At 40.6% G+C, this 10,350-nt stretch overlaps 1 protein-coding gene across 1 annotated transcript in view; it reads left to right on the top strand.

Annotated features, from left to right (window-relative positions):
• The first annotated feature begins 641 nt into the window (after positions 1-641).
• Positions 642-10,350, top strand: part of si:ch211-251b21.1 (uncharacterized protein LOC571720 homolog) — a 65,687-nt gene continuing 55,978 nt past the window's right edge. Inside the window, exon 1 of the mRNA XM_039756052.1 lies at positions 642-784. The gene's annotated coding sequence lies outside the window, so the exon portion shown is untranslated. The remainder of the gene's footprint in view (positions 785-10,350) is intronic.

Genomic DNA, 10,350 nt, shown 5'->3' with positions numbered 1-10,350 from the left:
AGGAGTGCACTCTGCATGACCTCTGACAGAAAAGTCTGCATTGGAAAACACATGATTAGGATTGAGATTCTGAACACCATACATAATGAACAACAGGGTATTGGGATAAAGAGCACTACTAAGGTTGAATGCTTCAAAGCTTGCAGACATTTTTTAAGCATTAAAACTAAGGAACGGAGCCTGTGAGCAGATAGGATGCAGCCTGCTGCTTATTGGCAAGTGCTGGGCTGCTCAGGCATGTTTTCCTGTCATTTATAAGCTGGAAACCTGCCAAATACAGAATACCCAAATGATACTTGATGATAATGTCCTATGGGAACTTCATACAGACAAGTAGGTAAATGTAGATTCAGTACTTCTCTGTAGCTTACAAAACCACCTTAGTGGCTATTGTGTTGACCTGCATGATTAGTATACCCTCTTTGTCTTACAAAAAACAAGCCTTTTGTCATTTTCCTCTAATATGTGCCTCTATGTAGCAGAATAGACAAATGGCCTAGGCTGCCTAGTCTCCCACTAGTTACCAAACTTCAGAAAGTAAACAGAGAGGAATTTGAAAGGGGTGAATTTGAGCTCTCCCTGACTGGAGGCCAACAGCAGCTTTCCACATTCAAGCATATTTAAAACAACTGAAAGAATTTTGCAGTCATTCACCACAGAGACATCTGTGCTTATCCACCCACAAACTCTCATTGGTGCTCCCAGCCCCTCAAGACCAAGTACTTGCCACTTCAGTCCGTCACTCTGACCTCCGCACTGGAAAGAAACACAGGAGACTTTCAAGGTAGGATCTGTTCTCCTCTTCTCTGTGGGGCAAAGTTACTTATGGACACAAGGCAAAAACGGGCTGCCAGATTTTACACAGGACATTCCAGAATACAGCACTGCATTACTTTATGCTTTTAGAAAGGAAATATTGAGAAAATAAGGTGTTCATTATACTTTTAACTGTACAGCTCAAAGATCTCTGTACAGGAGTGTAAAGTTTAAATTGTGTGCTGCACTGTATAGCATAGGAAAAGCGTGTATTTGAAGTATCATCATGTACTACAACACAGCACACAATTCAGTTACCAAAGGAAACAAAGCTCTACACTGCAAGGAGCTTTGGATATGTCTGCATATGTTGTTGCAATTACTGTTATCATTTACTTAGCCAACGCTTATATTCAAGAAAAGATGCAAGTCTAATAATTTAGTAAACTGATTGTTTATGTAAAGTACAATCGCATTATGTAAAATAGTATTATATATAATTGCATTATGTAAAATACAATGCATGTAAAGTACAACTGTATCTACACTGATTCACCCATTGTTTTTGCTGTGTTTTTCCGGAGGGACCAGAGACTGCTCTTGCAAGTGAATTTTGCAATAAAGGAGCCATTCCTGGATAGGATATGGGTTTGTCTCAGTGTACACAAATCCAAAATGTAGATACTTCACAGTACAATAATTCTGTGTGCTCAAGTGCCAAAAATAATTTAATTCAAGCCTATAACTTCTCTGAAATAATGACTGCATCTCAGAAATCAGTTACTACTAATTCTTTGCACCCAGCACTTGATTTCTTGAACTTTTTAATTTAAGCTCAGTGTTACAGAGAGCAAGGAAGTAAAAAGGACACAGGGCCACTTAAGAGTCATTAATTAACCCAGCACACACACCTTTTGGATGTTTTATATTACAAATAATCCACCCACTTTCTGTGCTCCAGCGAAGCGTCATGGAGTCCACAGCCTATCCCAACAGCACCGTGAGCAAAGCCAGACCCAGTGATGGCACTGGAATATGATTTGCTACTGCTAAAGCTTTTGGCTAAAAAGCTGTTTGCCATACCTTAGCTACATCATGCAAGTGTCAGAAAACAAATTAAATAAAAATATTAGGGGAAAAATGACAAAGGTCAGTCAATTATCATCCAACCTGCTATATCCTAACATAGGGTCATGGGGGTCTGCTGGAGCCAATACCAGCCAACACAGGGCACAAGGCAGGAACAAATACATGGGCAGGGCGCCAGCCCACCGCAGGGCACACACACACAGACCCACACACAAAGCACACACTAGGGACAATTTAGGATTGTCAGTACACCTAACCTGCATGTCTTTAGACTGATGACAAAGGTATAGGTTGTAAAATTAAGAGTTGTGAATAAATAAAATGCATTTGATTCAAAAGGCCATGATTACATAGTGAGCTTCCAACTTGCATTAGCCTTTCAATTTAATTTTTTTAAATAATCTTCTTTTCTGACACACATCCCAGGAAGACGCCATAGTAACAAGTAATGACACATGCACCTACACATTCATGAATCTGTTAGAATAGAATCAATTAATAAGTTTTAGTAAAAGACATCAAAATATCATCCTCCATGGTGTTCATAATGAGCAAGGGCTGTGCTAATGATGTCAGACTTGATGTTAACGTAAATTTCAGCTGAGAAGGTGGAGGCAGTTAGCCATGTCGGACTTGTCAGTGCTGTAGCTACAGTCCATTGACCACCCATTTTTAATGATCTCAGTCAGCCGAAAGACGGCAGACAGCAGAGGACATCACAGGAGTGTTTGCAATAGACCATAACAATAGAACAAAATCTTCTAAATGTTAAGTGATAAATAGTACCTTTTAAATATTAAAACATTCCTGAGCATTGCTGTTTTAACCTCATTTCTTCATTTAAATTTGTGATTTAGACATAATCAAAGATAAGTGGTGTTAAAAATCAAGCCCACTCTGCCACAAAGCAATTCAAAAGATACAGAGACCCTCATAATATCATGTAGCTTCACTTAAGCTTCGCTTCAATATATCAGAAAAAGCATTTAGCAGGTTGTCTTGAGAAAGTCCAACATGCACAAGGGGAGAACATGCAACCTGCATATAGAGAGGATCTGAACACAGTCTACTGGAGCTATGAGCCTACACTGCTAGCAACCATGTCACTGTGCTGCTTAAACAAGTCACAGTAGTCTGTTAATACATTTAGTCCATTTTAAGATGGAAGAGGATGGATCCTATCCTGGAAAACATTCTTGGATGAGTCAACAGTCAAATGTAACCCTTGTACAAATACAGACTAATGTTAAGGTAATGTAGACAATAACAATGCCAGTTCAAACTCTTGTTTTGAATCCTATGTCTGGTCATTATCTGTGTCCGCCTGGGTTTTCCTCCCGTTCTCTTAAAGGCATGCTAAACTGGGAATTTAAACTTTGTCTAGTTTGGTTTGTGTGCTTAACAGAGGCCTCTGATGTCTGATGACTGATGCCCTGTCCACAGCTGTTTCCTGCCTTGTGCTTAGTGCTGCCAAGATAGTCAGCTATTGGCCCCACTGATCCTTAACTGTGTGTTTGAGAATACTGCATTATGGTCACTAAGAGAGAAAAGGTCAACTACACAGAACAGACATTTTATGAGATTTAGTCTGCTGGAGCTGTAAGGCAGTTGTGGTAACCACTGAGCCACCATGCCACTGCCATGAAAAAAATAACTTATTAGTGACTTAGTGACTCTTAATTGGTGCACCATGACAGTGTGTGGCAGTCAACATGAGGGTGCCCTGTAACATACCGGCCTCCCAGCCAGGATTGCTTCCTGGTTCTGGATATCCTAGCAGTACAGCACATTTAAGGTAAACCTAATCACTTTTATTGGTGCAAATTTCTTCTGTATGCTTTTGTTGTGCTACTCACGTAATCAATTTATCCTCCTCTCCTTACGGCATTTTGGTTGAAACTATTGAGGGTTAGCCAAGGATGGTTAATAAATCCTGATGTGTTACGTCTTATGATAAATTGAGAATTCCTCTTCGCTCAGGTAGCATCTGAAAAATGATGCCATTGTGTCAAAATGTGACTCTTCTTAGGCAGGTATCACCATAGTGCAATGGATGTGTGGATCTTGCAATGAAAAACTTAACAAAAAAGGGACAGCCCTGGCAAAGCTAGCATCGTGTATTCCACATTGTGTCATGTTCAGCCACTCCGAAGATTTGGAGTGTAGCAGAAAGAATTTATCAACAGCTATGGGCACCCACAATAGGCATTGTGTGTTCCTAGGATTTATAGTTTATAGCTATAAAATTTGTATTGCATGTAATTTGTATTTACCCCTCTGCTCTTCTGTTTAAATTACAAATCAAACAGTTCAGATGTGATTAAAGTGCACATTGCAGACTTTCATTTAAGGCTATTTGCATACATTAAAGTCACATCATGTAGAAATAACACTTTTCTACTTGGTCTCCCTGTTTCTGGGCACCATAATGTTTGAAGCATAGCAATGGGAGGTACATTAAAACAGTCCTGTTTAGCACTTTGTTGCATGTCCCTTGCATGGTTGACTGTACTGATTTAGATACATATATTGGTTCCAATACACACACGACATTCTTTCTACATTTTTTAAATGGATGCTCACATGCTCCTAGTGTGTTCCTGAGAACTTACACATACTTGACCAATACTGTAACTCCCCTGAATCATTCCGAGGGTCATGCTAAGTTCTCAATATTCAGATTGAGCTCAGTACTTTTCAAAACCTGAATATTATCAATATTCATTAAAATTTGTGTAGACGTTGCACAGAATACCAATGTGGATGACAATTCTTCCAATCATTACAGTATACAGTGTGACATTCATTATGAACTGGGGTGTTCTAGGGAACATGGACTCATGTAGGGTAGGTTTAGAGTGACCAGCAATCCAAACATGCAAGCCTTTGGAATAGTGGAGGAGACAAATTTCACAGCAATGCTAATTAGAAGTGAATTCAGGAAATAAATAGACTGAAGCTGTCATGCTGTCTATTTCTGATACCAAATATTGCATTCAGTATAAATTACTTTTCCCTGCGATGGGCTAGTGCCCTGTCTGGGGTTTGTTTCCTGCCTTGCGCCCTGTGTTGGCTGGGATTGGCTCCAGCGGACCCACATGACCCTATACAGTAGTTAGAATATAGCAGGTTGGATAATGGATGGATGGATAAATTACTTTTATATTGTACACTTCTGGGTGTAGTGGTTAGTGCTGCTGCCTTGCAGATCTACTAATTGGCCTAATGTTTGTGTACTCTCATTGTTGGTTTTGTCCTAATCCCAAGGAAATGTGTGTGTGTGTTTGTCCTGGTGTGAATTTGCATGCATTTGTGTGAGTATTCCCTACAAAAGTGACAGCTATTCTTGGTTTGGTCCCAGACAGGCATCTATTCTTGTTAGGATAAGCACCAGCTCCAAATGACTCCAAAGTATATAAATAGGAAGGAAAACAGATGGATGTATTGTGCATGTCATATCAGCAGTCTCAAAGCAACTTACAATTACAGTATAGCTAAAGTATAAAAAAAACATACAATAAAAGCAACTAAGCAATAAATTAGAAACACCCTGTACTAAACACAAAAAAATGACAACTCAAACGATACAGTTTGGAAAATTCAACATTTTGTTTTCAGCACAGATGAACAATTTATTAGGGAACACCATGCTAATACTAGGCAGGGCCACCCATTGTTCTCAAAACAGCCTCAATTCTTCATGCCATGGATTCCACAAGATGTTGGAACCATTCTTTTGAGATTCTGACACATGATTGCATCGCACAATTTCTACAGATTTGTCAGCTGCACATTTATGCTGCAAATCTCCAGTTCCATTAAATCCCAAAGGTGTTGTATTGGGATCAGATTCTGTGTATTGTCATTTTCATGACATGCTTTATGATTAGCCATTAGAAGATCAGTAAATTGTGGCTATGAAGGGATGCACATGGCCAACAACAATACTCACAAAGTCCATGGTATTCAAGTAATGATTGATTGGTATTAATATGCCCAAAGTGGGCCAAGAAAACATTTCCCATACCAAAACACCAGCCCCACGAGCCTGGACTGTTGACTAGGGAATTCCCGGGAATGAAACTGCCGTAATTCCCGGGAAACCGGGAACGGCCAAGCTTGCATATATAGCGTATAAAAGTGTAAAAATCAATCAAGAAATAACAGAGTTATAATTGAAAATAATTAAGTAGCATGGTTTTTTGGCCCACGGTGTAGTGTTTTTCAGATTGATTCAGTCAATCAGCAGCAGTCTTCAGTCTCCTGGCTCCGACTAAGACTGAGTACAGTGGACTGGGAAGAGTCTGCACTTGGCAGCTCACGAATGCCAGGACAGGGCAGACTTCATTGATGTCTGTCAGAAACCAGCTTTGAACACCAACTTGAAATTGCAATGCGTCAGTCTGTTGCATCCACATTATCTGTGATAAGAAACTTGCCATCACAGAATGATGACAAGAAAGTGGATGCATCAGTAAAAGCTGAAATGGCGGTGTTTCAGAGCAAAGCAAGTGCGGGCATTGTTTAGAACAAGTGTATCAGTATCTGATCAGGCAGATCGCGTTGCATTCAAAAAAAATTTTTTTAAATGTTAGTCTATCATATATCCTCCCTATGGCATTTGCCACTTGATTGACATACAGGGCGGCCAGTCTGAGATCTCTTTCCTTATAACACACTGGTAATCCCACATGCACCCATAAAATCAGATTGTGATTCAGACTACGAATGCCATGAATGTAATTATCCCGATCTACATGCTGTCAAATAAATAAACCCCACGCCATGGCTTCGCCTCTGACACTGACGTGCAGTTAGCGTGCAGTGAGTGTGTATGCCTGATGAGCCCAGAATTAGGGTGAAACACGCGTCGCGTACTCTTTGCATTATTTGACAGTACAACTTTGCAACATTCTATGATCTGCTTCTCGCAACTGAAGAGGGCAGCGTGGCGGATATTTGCCGACACAAGTGTTACCTGGTAGGTAACCACCCATACAATCAGATTGCGACTCAGACTACGAATGCCATGTATGTAATTACCCCGATTACATGCTGTCAAATAAACGAACCACACGCTGTGGCGCAATGTAAAGGGCGAAACACATGTTGTGTACTCATTGCATTATTTGACAGTAAAACTAATATATATATATATATATAAAGTGGTGTGAAAAACTATTTGCCCCCTTCCTGATTTCTTATTCTTTTGTATGTTTGTCACACAAAATGTTTCTGATCATCAAACACATTTAACCATTAGTCAAATATAACACAAGTAAACACAAAATGCAGTTTTTAAATAATGGTTTTTATTATTTAGTGAGAAAAAAAATCCAAACCTACATGGCCCTGTGTGAAACAGTAATTGCCCCCTGAACCTAATAACTGGTTGGGCCACCCTTAGCAGCAATAACTGCAATCAAGCTTTGCGGTAACTTGCAATGAGTCTTTTACAGCGCTCTGGAGGAATTTTGGCACATTCATCTTTGCAGAATTGTTGTAATTCAGCTTTATTTGAGGGTTTTCTAGCATGAACCGCCTTTTTAAGGTCATGCCATAGCATCTCAATTGGATTCAGGTCAGGACTTTGACTAGGCCACTCCAAAGTCTTCATTTTGTTTTTCTTCAGCCATTCAGAGGTGGATTTGCTGGTGTGTTTTGGGTCATTGTCCTGTTGCAGCACCCAAGATCGCTTCAGCTTGAGTTGACGAAGAGATGGCGGACATTCTCCTTCAGGATTTTTTGGTAGACAGTAGAATTCATGGTTCCATCTATCACAGCAAGCCTTCCAGGTCCTGAAGCAGCAAAACAACCTCAGACCATCACACTACCACCACCATATTTTACTGTTGGTATGATGTTCTTTTTCTGAAATGCTGTGTTCCTTTTACGCCAGATGTAACGGGACATTTGCCTTCCAAAAAGTTCAACTTTTGTCTCATCAGTCCACAAGGTATTATCCCAAAAGTCTTGGCAATCATTGAGATGTTTCTTAGCAAAATTGAGACGAGCCCTAATGTTCTTTTTGCTTAACAGTGGTTTGCAACTTGGAAATCTGCCATGCAGGCCGTTTTTGCCCAGTCTCTTTCTTATGGTGGAGTCATGAACACTGACCTTAATTGAGGCAAGTGAGGCCTGCAGTTCTTTAGACATTGTCCTGGGGTCTTTTGTGACCTCTCGGATGAGTCGTCTCTGCGCTCTTGGGGTAATTTTGGTCGGCCAGCCACTCCTGGGAAGGTTCACCACTGTTCCATGTTTTTGCCATTTGTGGATAATGGCTCTCACTGTGGTTCGCTGGAGTCCCAAAGCTTTAGAAATGGCTTTATAACCTTTACCAGACTGATAGATCTCAATTACTTCTGTTCTCATTTGTTCCTGAATTTCTTTGGATCTTGGCATGATGTCTAGCTTTTGAGGTGCTTTTGGTCTACTTCTCTGTGTCAGGCAGCTCCTATTTAAGTGATTTCTTGATTGAAACAGGTGTGGCAGTAATCAGGCCTGGGGTGGCTACGGAAATTGAACTCAGGTGTGATACACCACAGTTAGGTTATTTTTAACAAGGGGCAATTACTTTTCACACAGGGCCATGTAGGTTTGGATTTTTTTTCTCACTAAATAATAAAAACCATTATTTAAAAACTGCATTTTGTGTTTACTTGTGTTATATTTGACTAATGGATAAATGTGTTTGATGATCAGAAACATTTTGTGTGACAAACATGCAAAAGAATAAGAAATCAGGAAGGGGCAAATAGTTTTTCACACCACTGTATACAAACATATATATATATATATATATAATTTTAATGTAGGTAGGTTATTTTAAAAGTAGCTCATAAGCTGAAAAAGTGTGGGCACCCCTGAACTAGTTACATGTACTTATATGACAGCATGAACTGCTTGTAGATAATGTTAGTCTTTTATTGGTGTCAACATATTGCAGTAGTTTTTTTAAAAATAAGTGTCAGTCGTTCTAAAACCGTGCACTGTGTCATCCCAGGGCGCCCGGGATTCCCGGGAATGACATGCAGGATTCCCGAATTCCCAGGAATGGATAAACCCATCTTGGAATGGACTCCCTACTGTTGACCCAAGGCAGGTTGGATGCATGGATTCATGTTGTTGGAACCATATTCTGACCCTACCATCTATGTACCTTAGCAGAAAATGAGATTCATCAGACCTGACTATGTTTTTCCCAGTTTTCAACCATACAGTGTTGGTAAACCTGTGCCAACTGCAGCCCCAGTTTTCTGTTCTTGGCTGACAGGAATAGAACCCAACGTGGCCTTTTGCTATTGTGGCCCACTTGCCTCAGGGTTCAATTTGTTGCACAATTTGCGGTGTTTTTCTGCTCATCACAGTTGTACAGAGTGGTGTTACGCACCCTTTCTATCATCTCATACCAAACTGGCCATTCTCCTCTTCCCTATCTCATAAACAAGGTGTTTCTGGTCACAGAACAGAAACTCACTGGATGTTTTTTGCATCATTCAGTAAACTCTAGAGACTGTTGCGTGTGAAAATCCCAGGCGATCAGCAGTTACAGAAATGCTCAAAAGCCTGTCTGACATCAACAATCATACCATGGTTGAAATCACATTTTTTCCCTTTTCTGGTCTTTGATGCAACATTTACTGAAGCTCCTCTATATAATTGATTTTTGCATCTCGTTGCTGCCACATAATTGGCTGATTACACAGACACAAGTCTTTCCCAATAACACACCTATATTTACATTTTTCTTTTGCTCCCCACTACACAGCACAGTATAAAGCACCAAGGATATAATACACAATCCTTTCTTCTTTCTCTCTCTTTAGCTCTCTTCCTCTGTTGCCGCCACTCCTCCTCACAAGCTTTGTCCTAAACCTCCTGACTCTGGCTCTCTGACTGGTGGTGATGCGGGTCTTTTTTATAGTGTACCTGAAAGTGCTCCAGGTTTTTACTGACTTTCCACTGGCAGCACCACTGGGTGTGGCAGAAGTGGTTCCTCCAATGACTTAGCTGCACCTGCAGCACTCCCTGGTGGCACTGATGGCGCCCAACAGGACTGCTCCAAACTACAAGTCCAGACATGCCCTGCAGGGATCTGTGGTGCTGTAGCAACCCAGGGGGGCTGCCCTCCAGTGTCTTGTGGAATATATTGACTCCAATATGGTCTCTCCCTCTGTCCTTCCACCCAGCCAGCATCCCAGCTGGGTAATGTCCCTGGTCATCCGTCACAAGGGATTTCTACAAATTTTCTCTGTGAGTGCTTCTTTGACAAACATTTCTCACATCAACACATAAAGTTCTCAACCATTAAACCATTAGGAACTTATTCTATATGTCCTTGATACCAAATCATTGCACAAGTTGCATTATATTGTGATATAATTGGTATTAGGTGACATTAGGGCCACAAGCTAGTACCTCAATGGTCGGCTGTTTGCAGGATCCAACATTTCTGGCTTCTAAATCAGGACGACAACCATCCACTTTCAGTCCAACAAGCACCGG

This window comes from Polypterus senegalus, chromosome 6, assembly GCF_016835505.1.
Source record: "Polypterus senegalus isolate Bchr_013 chromosome 6, ASM1683550v1, whole genome shotgun sequence".
NCBI lineage: Eukaryota > Metazoa > Chordata > Cladistia > Polypteriformes > Polypteridae > Polypterus > Polypterus senegalus.
The sequence above is the reverse complement of the archived record's forward strand: the minus strand, read 5'-3'. Positions and strand labels throughout refer to the sequence as shown.